This window comes from Eulemur rufifrons, chromosome 27, assembly GCF_041146395.1.
Source record: "Eulemur rufifrons isolate Redbay chromosome 27, OSU_ERuf_1, whole genome shotgun sequence".
Lineage (NCBI taxonomy): Eukaryota > Metazoa > Chordata > Mammalia > Primates > Lemuridae > Eulemur > Eulemur rufifrons.
The window spans coordinates 26383599-26395900 of NC_091009.1; the positions used below are offsets into that span (position 1 = coordinate 26383599).

The window sequence follows — 12302 nt, forward strand, 5'->3', positions numbered from 1 at the left end:
GCTCCCAGATTTAATGAGATTTTGGGAGCATTGTTAATAAACAATACCTGACCTTTTTAGAGTAGCAACATTGTATTATTTCATGAAATATGCCCCTATACAAAAGGCCATTTGGTATAGTTATTGTTAACATTTTGAAATGAATTTCGGTCTAAAAATGAATTTGGTTCTGAGACTCCCACCGTATCCACTGAGATAACTAGAGATGCTAGCCACTGAACAGCCCAAATAGAGAGTGACCAGTGTTCGTACCTGAACTTCGCAGTTGCAACTCATTCTCTGAGCTTCCTCCCTGGTTCTTTAGCTGTGGCCGCCACTGCTACCCGCATGCCTGGCCTGAGGATTCTATAGCTTGCGGACAATATGCTCTCCCTATAATTCAAGCTAAATCAATATTGGAATTTATAGGAAAGAAGGGACGTCTTACTTATATAGGAAATATATTTTGTCAACTCTCTTTAGCTGGGTTTGCCTAAAGCATATGTATTAGTCAGTGGTATCTCTGGTTCTATTATTCATGAAGTTCAACTTCTTTACCTATGGCCTTAGACTAACATCTAGTGGCCATGGGGTAATGTTGGTAGACATCAATGCAGAGAGTGAAGCTGCATATACAATTTAAGCTTTAAATATTTTCTGTCTCTGGGATCAACTGGGTGGAGTAGATACCTTGTCATTCCTGTAATTCTCAGGGTAGTCACCCCGTGGAACACATCTCACTTCAGTTATAGAACAAAGGTTCTACAACTGATTGTTGTTTCCTGAATCCAGTGAATAGCCGAGTCCTTTTCAATCCAGATCGTAAGCCCCTCCCACCTCAGGAAACACCTTTGGCCTAGGGGGTCTTGTTTTCTACTTTTCTGCATCTGAAGGCTACAGTAACATATAAAATTACTTTAAACATAAACAGTGACAGATAACCATTAGAGGAGAGTCATTCTTTTACATTGTAAAACTTGAGCTGGGAATTGTCACTTTTAAGGGGTAAGAGAGAGACATATGGACAGAATACCAAGAGACTCTTATTTGTCTCTTAACGTTAAATCTGAATCATAAAACCCTGGACAAGACACTCTTACATTTGGAGCCTATTTCGTTTTCTTTTCTTCCTGAGAGGTTAGTGGAGGGGGCAAAAAGCCCTCACTAGAAAACATCATTTCGCTGTACTTTGGTTTCCCCAATGGTAAAAATGAAAGAATCCAACTGTCAGATATCTAAGCGTGTAATCTAATGACTAATCTTGATTCGGTGAGATTTCTTGGGGTGAACAATTGGACAATTTCCATTATGACACTTGCTTATGTGTGGGAATATTAAATTCTTTTCCTTCACTTTCTTGGCTTTGAATTAAGAAATTCAGGAAGTTACAAAAATATGCTAGAATATGGATGAACCTTGAAAACATAATGCTAAGTGAAAGAAGCCAGTCACAAAGGACCACATATGGTATAATTCCATTGATATGAAATGTCCAGAACAGGCAACTCCCTAGAAACAGAAGGTCGATTGGTGTTGCTTAGGGGCTGGAGCAGTTGGGAGGGGGTGGGAGTGACTGCTAATGGCCATGGAGTTTCTTGAGGGGGATGATGAAAGTATTCTAAAATAGATTGCGGTAATGGTTGCACAATTCCTGAATATACTGAACACCATTGAAGTGTATACTTTAAGTGGATGAATTTTATGGTATATGAATTATATCCCATTAAAGCTTTTATTAAAAAAAAAAAAAAATTCAAGAAGGCCACACCCTAATTCTCTGGCTACTCCAGAACCTTTCTTTCCCTTGGCAACTGCCACCCAAAGAGGGAGTGGACACCCCATCACGGAAGGTGCCAGTGTGAGCATCTGAGGGATCTGCCATCCATCTTTCTCTTCCTTTTCCCTTCTTCTCCCTGCTCTTTCTCCTGCCTTATTCTCTCTCCTAGTCCTTCTATCTCCCTTCTCCTCTTTCCCTTATTTTTTTACCGATCTGACCATCCAGTGGGTGACTCCAATGGGTGTTCCTTGAGCCCAGAAAGCTAAAAGGGGTGTGAGGGAGGGAACAAGAGATAATAGTGAAAATTAACATTAACTTTAATAATAAATTGTTAATATTATTATAAATTATTACTATTCCTGTCCAGGACTTAATTTAATTCTTACAACATCCTAATTAGGGAGATAATCATCCACATTTTATAGATGATGAAACCGAGACTTAGACAAGCAGACTAACATGCCCAAGAAAACCAAGCTAGTCGGGACAAAAACAGAATTCAAACCTGGATTTGTCTGGCCTCAGAGCCCATTCTCTGAAGCATGATAGGACCTTAAATATGAGGCTGGGCTTGGTTATTTATTGATGGATTATAATAGAAGTAATTTGATGGGGTTCCAAACTGCAGTATCTAGGATCTCATCTGTTGGCCTGATATTTATGGCCATTTATGGGTGATATCTGTGTGGCTCTTCCATTCATTATGGTTTTCATTAAGACTCTAATCTTGTTTCGAAGTCTGTTTGTCATTTTTAACTCTCCTGTTTAATCTTGGGCGGCCCTAATCTTTCTTCACTGTGAGCCAGAGGTAGACAGCTCCTGGTGGCTCTTTTCTTCTAACAATTGTGTGCAGGGAGGGCTGGAGGGGGCGATGACTGTGGCAGGCATGTCTGTGTGCTCTGAGTGTGTGTGACGTGGCCATGCGTGTGCAGTATCACTGGGAGTGTGTGATGCGAGCGTGTGTGAAGTGTGGGTGTGGTGTCAGGGTACTGGTGTGCACTGTGAGGGCATGGTGTGGACACGTGTTTGTGTTCACGAGGGTGTGTGTATAAGAGTCTAAGTTTGCGGAGGGATGGGGTACATATGTGTGTGTTTCAGGGGCCATCCTTCATGCTATTCTTTTTTCAGAAGCACAAGAATTTTTCAATTGAGTTCTAACCCTCTGTTTCCAAAGCACAGAGGCCTTTCTCCCCTCACATCCCACCTTCCACCATGTATGAATCTCTCTGGGGAGAGGGGGTGGTAGGGAATCCAGAAAGGGATCAGAAGCCTGCCAGGGTCCCTCCCCTGGGACAGTCTTGCAGTGGGCGAGGATTCTGCAGTCCAGCTCTCGCTGCTAGTGGACCTTGGGCCTCTGCTCAGGTTTCCCTGGGGATACAAAGCTCCCTCCCAGCAGTGTTGGTTTACAGAGAAATTCTTCCAATGGGCTCTTCTTCCTTGAAGGAGGACTAGAGTTGTTTTGCTTTTTTTTATTAGTAGTTTAAATGTTTACTTCTAAGGAATCAGTAGAAAAAGAAATCTAAGTGGGGACATCCCATATTGTGTCCTTTGCTGTCCCCAGAGCACACCCCAAAGCTCATTCCCTCTGCTTTGGTTTATGACATTCTGATGCCCAGGACACTTTTCCCCCTGTCTCTTCTCAAGTGCTGCCTCCTCCATGGAGCCTTCCCTGCTCCGGAACCCATAGTTAATTCCCATCCCTCTGGATCCCCCAACACCCTCACAGAAATGATGAAGCACCACAATATTTAGCACTTAAAAATATTTTGTCTCTGGGTTAGCTAGGTCAGACTGCGATAGATCCATCAACCACATTGCAACTCCCTACTTCCCTAGAGACTTTGGGCATCATGGTCCCAGATATGATGGTTCAGGTTGTGCACTGCACAAAGGGTCAAGTAGGAGAAGAAACCGAACCCTCATTCATCTTACCAAGCCATGAACCTAGAGGGAGCACCTGTTTCAAATTGCACAGAAGTACTGTACTGACTAGTGGTGGCTCAGACAGAGAGTTTCAGAGAGTTCAATCTTGTTGTCTCAGGAATGCTTAATAAAGGGCGCAAAGCGTGCTGCCTCCCCTCCCCCAGGCCCCAGCAGAGGAAGTCTGGCGGCAAAGTCCTCCTTCCTAAAGCTTCACCCCGCTCCCTAATTAATCCCGCCCCACTCTGATCACCGCTTAACTCCACATGCCCTTGTCTGGCTTCAGCTTAATTTTCACATCTCAGCATCTGCCTTTTAAGTGTCCTAAATCTTTTTTTCACATCTTTGTTATGTCCTTCTGACTAGTTAGCGAGCTCTAGGAGGGTAGAGAGCATGTTTCCATTTCCTTTGCTTTCGGCCGGTGACTTCTGTCAGAGGACTCTGCCCCAGTGGGGGCGCAATCAGTGCTGTTGACAGTGACTCACCCGCTGAAGGTGCAGGGACACCAAAGCTCTGTGCTCAGAGCCAGGAGCTGGGCCAGTGACCCCTGTCCCCAAATAGCTCTCTCCCCAAACACCAGCTCAGCGGGTGTCCCGAGTCACACAAATACATCCACTCACCTCCCTCCGGCTCTGGACCTCATTACCTGCAAAATGTCCCTGGAGGATTAGAAAGTTCTGGAGAAACTCAGTCAACCTCAGGGTCTCTCTCTGTGGTGACACAAAGTGCTGGACAGGAAAATTAAGAAGTGGCCCCTGCCCTTCACCAGATTGACCTTTCGTTATGGCTTAATGAAGGATCAATTAGACTTCTCATGGGCAGTGGCTTAGCAGGGACAAGCTGCACCCCTCCCCGGAGGTGTGTTTGGTTTGCATGAGGCCCATGTGGGGGCTCAGCGTCTGGGGAAAGGGCCTTTAGCTGAGTCTGTGCTATGTGGCTTGGGTGTTCCCTGTAGAATGTGTCTAAGGCACGTCTGGCCAGCAGCAGCAAAGCAGGCATCTCCTGCCACTTCTTCCCGAAGACCTCCAACCCCAAGCCCCTGGCCAACCTCCTTCACTTCCACCTTTCAGCCTCGGTACCCCTGGGTCTCCGCAACACACGCTCTTGCTCCAAAACAAAGCACGCAGGCAGTCACTAAATAGCAGTATTGATGCGCCATCCACGCATGCCCTGGAATGATAATGCGTCACCCGTGGTGCGTATCCAGACGGAGCCAGATTACGCTCAGGTGGTTAAAAGTCCAGGTCTAATTAGAGTTCCAGGGAATCAAGCCATTGTATTATTAATGATTCTCCAGCAATGTTCTGATTAAAACAGTAATTTTAATAAGCACAGCTCGATGCTAAGTGTTCACTGAGCACCTAATTACATCAGTTATAACTCCAAAATTATTTCAAATTCTGCTTTTTTTCCACCAGACCCGACATGCACCAAATAAAATAGACACTCAGACAACTCAGTGATTATTTGCTCTAATTAATTTTCTAAGCACCTGGTTTTTTTTTTAAAGGGAACAAAATCATGTCTCTCTTCTATGTTCCCCAAGATCCCCCCCATCCCTTGTGGCCCCCAGTGGCTCCATGACTTTGGTTATATTTGTGGCAGCCATGGGATGAGATCAGGAAAACAAAGCAGTAAGGAAGGTGAAGATTTGAGCAGTGGCTCTAGGCCGGGGAGGCTGCAAAGCTCTAATCCCCACTGACTGCTCAGGCAGGGTCAGACCCTGGTGGGGAAGGCGGGAGCACCCAGAGGGCTCCTAGCCTGGATCTGGCTCCTCCCCGTAGCCTGGTCCCCATCAGACCAGCTTCAGGTGTTACATGTATCGATCGCACCTTCAGATGTCATATTTATCGACCACACATGTCTCCAGGAACACAGAGGCAAATGGGGCAAGAGACTGGCCTGGGTCGCAGTTCTCACGTTCTTCTGACCCATGAGCCACTGCAGTTGAAAAAGAGATCGTGTGACCTAGTCACTCCCTGGAAGGACACCAGCATTTCAGGAAGCATGGTCTGCTGGACCATCTATCTGAGAGTTGACATCCAGGGTTTTCTTTTTTAAAAAGGTCTTTTTATCAGTAAGTTATCAATCTGTACCCAGAAGGAACAGCAATGATTCCCCTGTGCTTGTACAATAAGCCTGACACTGAACAATGCCCTGTTGTGGCTCTCGCTTCTTGTGACCCTCAAGACAATACGCCAGTGAGGAGCAGCGGTCATTAACAGCAGCCCGCATGCTGGGGGGACCGTCACAAGGCAGCTTTCTGCTGTCTCCCATTATCCCTTCCGAATGTTTCTCGCCAGGGCTCAAGCAGACTGCGTAGCTTCTCAGCTCACTCTAGGATAATAAAGTCCTCTGGTCATTTGAAGTCTCAAACACAGTCTCAATTCAGAATTATAATGTCCAGTTCCAGACAACTCTGGACTTGTCTGAAGCTCGGATATTTTGTCCTCCCCTTGCCAGGGCCTGCTGCACACTTTCTACCGACTTCCTCTTTCTCTTTCTCACCTTCCTTCCCCCAGCTGGCACCGCTTTGTAGTAGGAAGGGGTCAGAACTGGAGTCATCACCAACAGGTCGCCGCCTGCTCTCAGGCCCGGGTGACGTTTCTGACTCTTTCAGGGCTGGGTCCTTCCTGGGCCTTTGGACACCTCCCTGCTGGGCTTCTCGGCCGCAGCTCCCATCAAGTGGGTAGTGCTTCCTCTTAACTGGCCCCTCTCCCCTCAGTCCTGATTTTCTAGAAGCTCCCTCCATATGGATGCTCATAGTGAGGTTCCAGCACCACCTCCGGGGGGTCTTCTAGGACAGGTGGTAAAATGCTCTCCCTCCTGGGGTGTCCACATCTGCTGCAAGCAAAGCTCTTGCACATCCTCAGCCTGCTGCCGTGAAGGTTGGAGGAAGGAGGGGGAGCAGTGACTTCCCAAGTCCCTGCCTTCACTCTGCCCCCCGAGAGCTCACCAGCCTACCCTCTGAATTTCCCGCCTTGTGCGTTTTCCTGCCCACTTCCAAGTGGTCCTATTGAAGGGTGGCTAGGTTACGGCATTCCAAGGGCTTCCTCCAAAAAGGTCATAAAACCTCTTCTTTTTCATTCCTTCAACCCTTTAATTTCATTGACTGGGCCAGGGGACCCAGGGTAAGGATCAGAAGAATTATGAACCTGAGTCTTGAGAACTTCCTCTGAAAAATTGCATGCTCATCTGCCGTCTTACTTTAGAATGCAGCATTATTGCATCGTGGTGCTTTGGTGGGTGCTTTAATTTTAACATCCAGCAATGTTTATAAATGTGAAAACCGAGGCTCAGAGAGGTTAAGTGACTTGTCCAGCCCAGTTGACTATGTGGTGAGGTTGAGCCAGGTTCTCTGACCTCCACAGTTACGTCCTTCTCATGACACCATGAGCCTCTGCCATGTTATAAACATTAAATCTATAAAAAAAAAAAAAAAAAAAAAAAAACCACCAAACCTCAAGTTACCTGGTTGCCTAATGGATCCCAGCAGAATGCCAGGGGGCGTCGGCCACACCTAGAGAACCTTAGCATAGTGCATTCGCTTAAGTAGCTTAAAATAAAACCTAGATCACTGGGCAAGTATGATTAGCTTCTCAGCAGGTATTTATAGACCTATTTTGTGTAAGAAACCAAAGTAGGAACATACAGGGATATCTCATGAGAAGAAATAAAAAGCAGAGCCCTGAGTAATCTAAAAAGACACATACCTAAGAGGGATGTAAAAAGTGCATTAGGGTCCTGCCGGGCAAGCCGGGCAAGCAGTCGGATTCCAAATTCAGAGATAGAGGTGACAGAGGTTAGTGACGGACGGCTTCCTGGAGGACGCAGAGCCCAGGGATTTGCACACGAGCAGGAGAGGGGAGGACATTCGGGTTAGTGGGAACGTGTGAGCAAAGGCGGGCAGGCAGGATTGTACCAAGCAGGTGAGGAGGCCAGCCCAGCAGGAGGGGGTTCACGCTGACCAAAGGGGTCAGGAGTGAAAATGTCAGCCCAGGTGGGGAGCAGAGTTTAAAAGGCTGAAGCATCAGGCAGGCGTGTTTGGACTATAGACTTTATCTAAGGGACAGTGTTTTCTTTGTTGTTTGGATTTATTTATTTTTTTTAGCTGAGATCATCGATACAAAACACTGCCTCTTGGAAGCCTTCCCTGATTTGCACTTCCTCTTTGCTCCTGTAGCTTTACCGCATCTCAATCATAGCACTGATATTTCATTATAATTTGGGAGGTTTGTCTGTCTTCCTTGGCACATTATGAGTACTTTGGGATCAAGGCTGTGTCTGTTCATTCTTTGAGCTTAATATCTACACAGAATATATAGCAGGTGTTTAATACATGTTTATTAATAATAACTATCAGCTATCAGCAAGGCTCTGGGTTCAGTATTCTTTAACCCACACCATCCTTCGTGCCTAAGAGGCAGTATCGCGTGGAAGGTAAGAACGTGGTTCAGGGCCCAGCTCTACCACTTACTGGCAAAATGAATTTAAACAAATTCACTAAGCCTCTCTGTGCCTCAGTTTGTTCCTCGTCTGCAGATAAGTTTTATATAAAGATGTGCGATTACTACCATGACCAGTTTACAGATCAGTAACTGAAGGCCACAGAGCTCATGAGCAGAAGGGCTGAGATGTGGACCCTGCAGTCAGACTCTTAGACCCATGCCCTCAACCACTGCACCTTCAACCTCCTTGGAGAAAAGGGAAAAGGAGGGTGTGCAGAGCACATCTAGCATGGAAAGAATAGAAGGGAAACTGAGGAAGCCATCGGCCACCGTCCTGCTGTGAGGATGTGGGCCAGGCATAGACTGGGACACCTCCTGAGAGAAGAATTGCAAAGCGTCTGCTTTTCCTCCTCTCCGTCCTGGTCCCACTCCCCTGGCCTTCCACAGATCGCTTTTGCTACCTTCGAGTCACTGTTCCTGTCAGCTCCTTTGCCCTCGGAATTGCCCGTTCCTGGAATTCTCCCAACCTCCTCATGTCTCTGCTTCACCCATGCTGTTCTCTCCTCGTGCCCTTCCTCCGTCCCTGCCCACTGGAATATCTCCACGTGTGCAAGGCTTGTCACACATGGATGACACCTTCCTGGTCCTTTCAGCCAGAAGTAATCCTCCCAGCTTGGAACCTCTCGTATGACATTTTCCCTGCCCACAGGGTATGCTTCTGAAGGGCACTTTAAGACCATGACTAACCCGCAGTACGAGACTCGATACCTAGTCTGGATGAGCTAATGATGGAGTGAGTGAACGCATAAACAAGAAAATGAGAAATTATAAATACCAAGTGTCTTTCAACTATGTGCAGGCCTTCTCAGTTATAAATCAAATATACATGAATGTGGATTCACAAGGCCAGGCTGAGGCCATGGGGTCATTGCTGCCTCTGTGGAGTGGTCCTTGGCCAGTTGACCATTCTACAAAGGTTCCCAAGGCAGCACAGAGGCACAGGACCCAGCAAAGCATGGGAGGCTCCCTGTCCCCCATATCACCACCTCGCTGGGGTTGAACGAATGAATATATGAGCTCCAGACAGAAAGGAAATTAAAAGGTTTCGATAAAAATATAGGCGACTCTTTTTTTCCCCGAGATTTAACACATATTCTTATCCTCCATCTCTCTCTCTCCCTCCCTCTCTCTCATAGACACACACATACACACACACACTCACACTCATCCAGTCACTTAATTTGTCCTAGGGAGCTGTGAGGGACAAGAAACTGCCCTATAGTCCTGCCCAAGGGAACCCGTCACTTAGCATCGCAAGAAAAGTCAGAGAGAATATTGTCAGGGGATCTGATGTGTCAGAGAGGACAAGAAACCCACGTCTGGAATGATTAGAAAGGAAAGCTGGGAGACGGTTGAGAAGATGCGCTCCGTGGTGTTCGCTGAAAACCAGAATTGTGTTTTACAAGGTGAGGCTCCAGCGGCTTCCTGCCTGTTCAGAGTTACGCAACAGCTGAGGCCGAGAGGTGGAGGAGGCGTCTCAGATCCAGCACCCATGGGTGGGGCTGAGCTGGCTCTGTTCTCTGTTAGGTACACAGCTGTTGACCCGGGTGTGGTACAGAAGGCCTTGGGTAGCTCTGCAAAGTGGCAGTTTCATAGCCAATGAGTTTCATAGCCTTTATCCAAGGCGTGATTATTGCTAACTGAAAACTTCTCCCAAAACCCCGCCATAATAAATGGAAGGCCCTGGGCAGTGGGGCTCGGCCAAATCTGATTCCATGTTATATACCATCTGGTGGGATTGTCCTCCCTATATAAAGGTGACCTGGAACATCAACCTTGGGTCCCTTCATAACTCAAGAAGCAAATTCCCAGGGAAGTATTAGGATGGAAGATTAGCAAGCAAGGAGTCCCTGAGAACCTACAGGTATGTACCAATAGCCATGGCTGCCAAGATCAGAGCAGGAGGCACAGCTGGGGACCAAGGGACAGAAACCAGAGCTTTTATGCCAGGAACTTTGCCAAAGGGAGCTATTTTTTATGGTCTTTTTCAGGAGCGGTGACATTCTAATGACCCCACTTTCCCTGTTATGAAAGGATTCCCCAAACATAAATTCTCTGAGTCTTTATTGGAAACAATACTAAAGTTAGCTTTAACCTCCTACTCAGACAACAGCAAAGATGTTCTTACCCCAGATCTCTGACCATCCTCATCTTGGGCTCCTTCCCTTGAGGATTTCCACCCCAAACCTCATCTCCCAAGCCTTACATGCTTCCAAATTCAAAAGAAAATTTGGGATTGACAGGAACTCTGAATGCTTCCTCTCATGCTCCCTCGGGAGCTAGAAGACAGGAGAATCAGAAATGAAATGGGCAAGGCCCAGAGACCAGGGCCTTTAGGCAGAGGCCTGGCTCTTAGATAAAGTCCAGCCCCCTGTGGTAAGGCTAGACTCAGGCTTTGGGTGCGGAATGGCCTCATTGGAACCAGGTCTGGGCAAATCACCAGTGTGGAATGAATGTGTCGAGGTGGCTGTGTGGGGGGCATCCCTGCCTTCACTCCAGCCCCTTGTCACCATCACCTTCCCCTCCTGGGGGAGGCGGGTCAGTGTTGCCCCTGTAAGGAGCTTTGTGGGACCTGGCTAAACCCAGGCATATGGTTCCCAGGTGGGGGATCTGTTTCAGTTATTTCTCAGCCCTATTTCCCAAATCCTTCTCATCCCCCATTTCCTATCCCACCCGCTTTCCCTAACTGAATAAATCCACTGTTGTCATGGAGACAACATAGTATCAGCATCTCTGCTTCTCTGTAGATCCTTCCAAAAACCAGAACTAGACAGGGCCCTGCTCCCGCCTCCCTCGTAGAGCTGGCGCTGGAGTCCTGTCTGAGAAAATTGGGTGGTATTTGGGATATCTGCTTCACCCACTCGGTTTCCGACCCTCTTTGTAGTTTTACCTTGCCCACGTTTGACCTTCATCCTTAGGGAATGAGGCTCAATTTGACTTCTTTCAGCCAAGGATCCTGGGTTTTAGCACATTTAAAACATTGGGATTATGTCATTAATAAGGACAATAGTTTGCGGGGCTGTATTGCTCTCCACGCAAACGGCAGATGTAATTCCACCCATACAAGAGAAGAGCAGTCTCAGCCCGAAGAGGCCAGGTGTCTTGTTCAAGGTCTCCCCACACAGGAGTGCACAGCCTGGCCGAGGGGCCCCTTGCACCTTTCCCATGCAAACACTGCCACCTTCGGTGGGGTCTGCATCTAGAGAACGAGCGTGACAATGCCACTGTTGAGCACCGACTGTGTGCAGATTTTGCATAAGCCTCAAAAACAACCTTGTGAACTTGATAGCATTATTATCACCATTTTACAGAGGAGGAAAGTGAAGCTCAAGGAGGTCTCGCCACTTACTTACTGTATGTGGCTGATAAGCGTAGGCGCTGGGTTTGAAACTGAGGACTGTTCCCTCCAGTCCGCCTTCTTAGCCAGGACAAATCGTGGCCTTTACTGGAAAACAGGCTGCAGGAGGGGCCGCTGCCCCAGCGCTCTTCCAAGGTGAAATTCCACTGTTAGGGGCCAGAAGTTTCTTTTCCCTTTGTCCTCTCCCCTTTGACTACTGCAGGACCTTTGCTGGGCTTTTATGAATAAGGAGAAAAAAAATGTTATTGAAAAGTTCAACCAACTTTGGGGTCCTCTCTCTGAGTGATGGATAGCTTTAATTACTCCGAATTACTCAGCCACTCCACTCTTCTCCCCCAAGTCATTAAAAATAAATTTTCTCTTTGAACTCCACTCCACCCTCAGGTCTTCAGATAGGCAGGAGTGCTTAGGAGACAGCCCTGGGGTCAGCTTCTGGTCAGAAGGTTGCATGTTGCTTTAGTTGCAATCACAGGCCCCGGAACCTCCAGCTGGTTTTCTGGGGTTTTGTGCCTCCTTTTTTTGTAATGATGCTAATCATGTGACTTTCACAGCTCAGAGGATGGACAGGAGGCTGGGTGGGTGTTTACGTTATGAGGATTTAAGGGGATCTGGATGCACAACTATTGATTTTTAAAGAAATGGCTCTAGCACTGGGAACAGACAATAATGAGTTCTTCACATGCATTGCTGGGAAGCTGATTCCTAGGAAAGACCTAAGACAACAGTGTGGGCTCAGAAATACTCTGCTCCATGTGACACC

General features: G+C 47.1%; 1 protein-coding gene and 1 pseudogene across 1 annotated transcript in view; both read left to right on the forward strand.

Moving 5' to 3' along the window:
- The window catches only part of PLXNA2 (plexin A2), a 205435-nt gene that overhangs the window by 111432 nt on the left and 81701 nt on the right, over positions 1-12302 (forward strand). The gene's annotated exons all lie outside the window — the stretch shown is intronic.
- Positions 9755-9881, forward strand: LOC138375942 (U4 spliceosomal RNA; annotated as a pseudogene).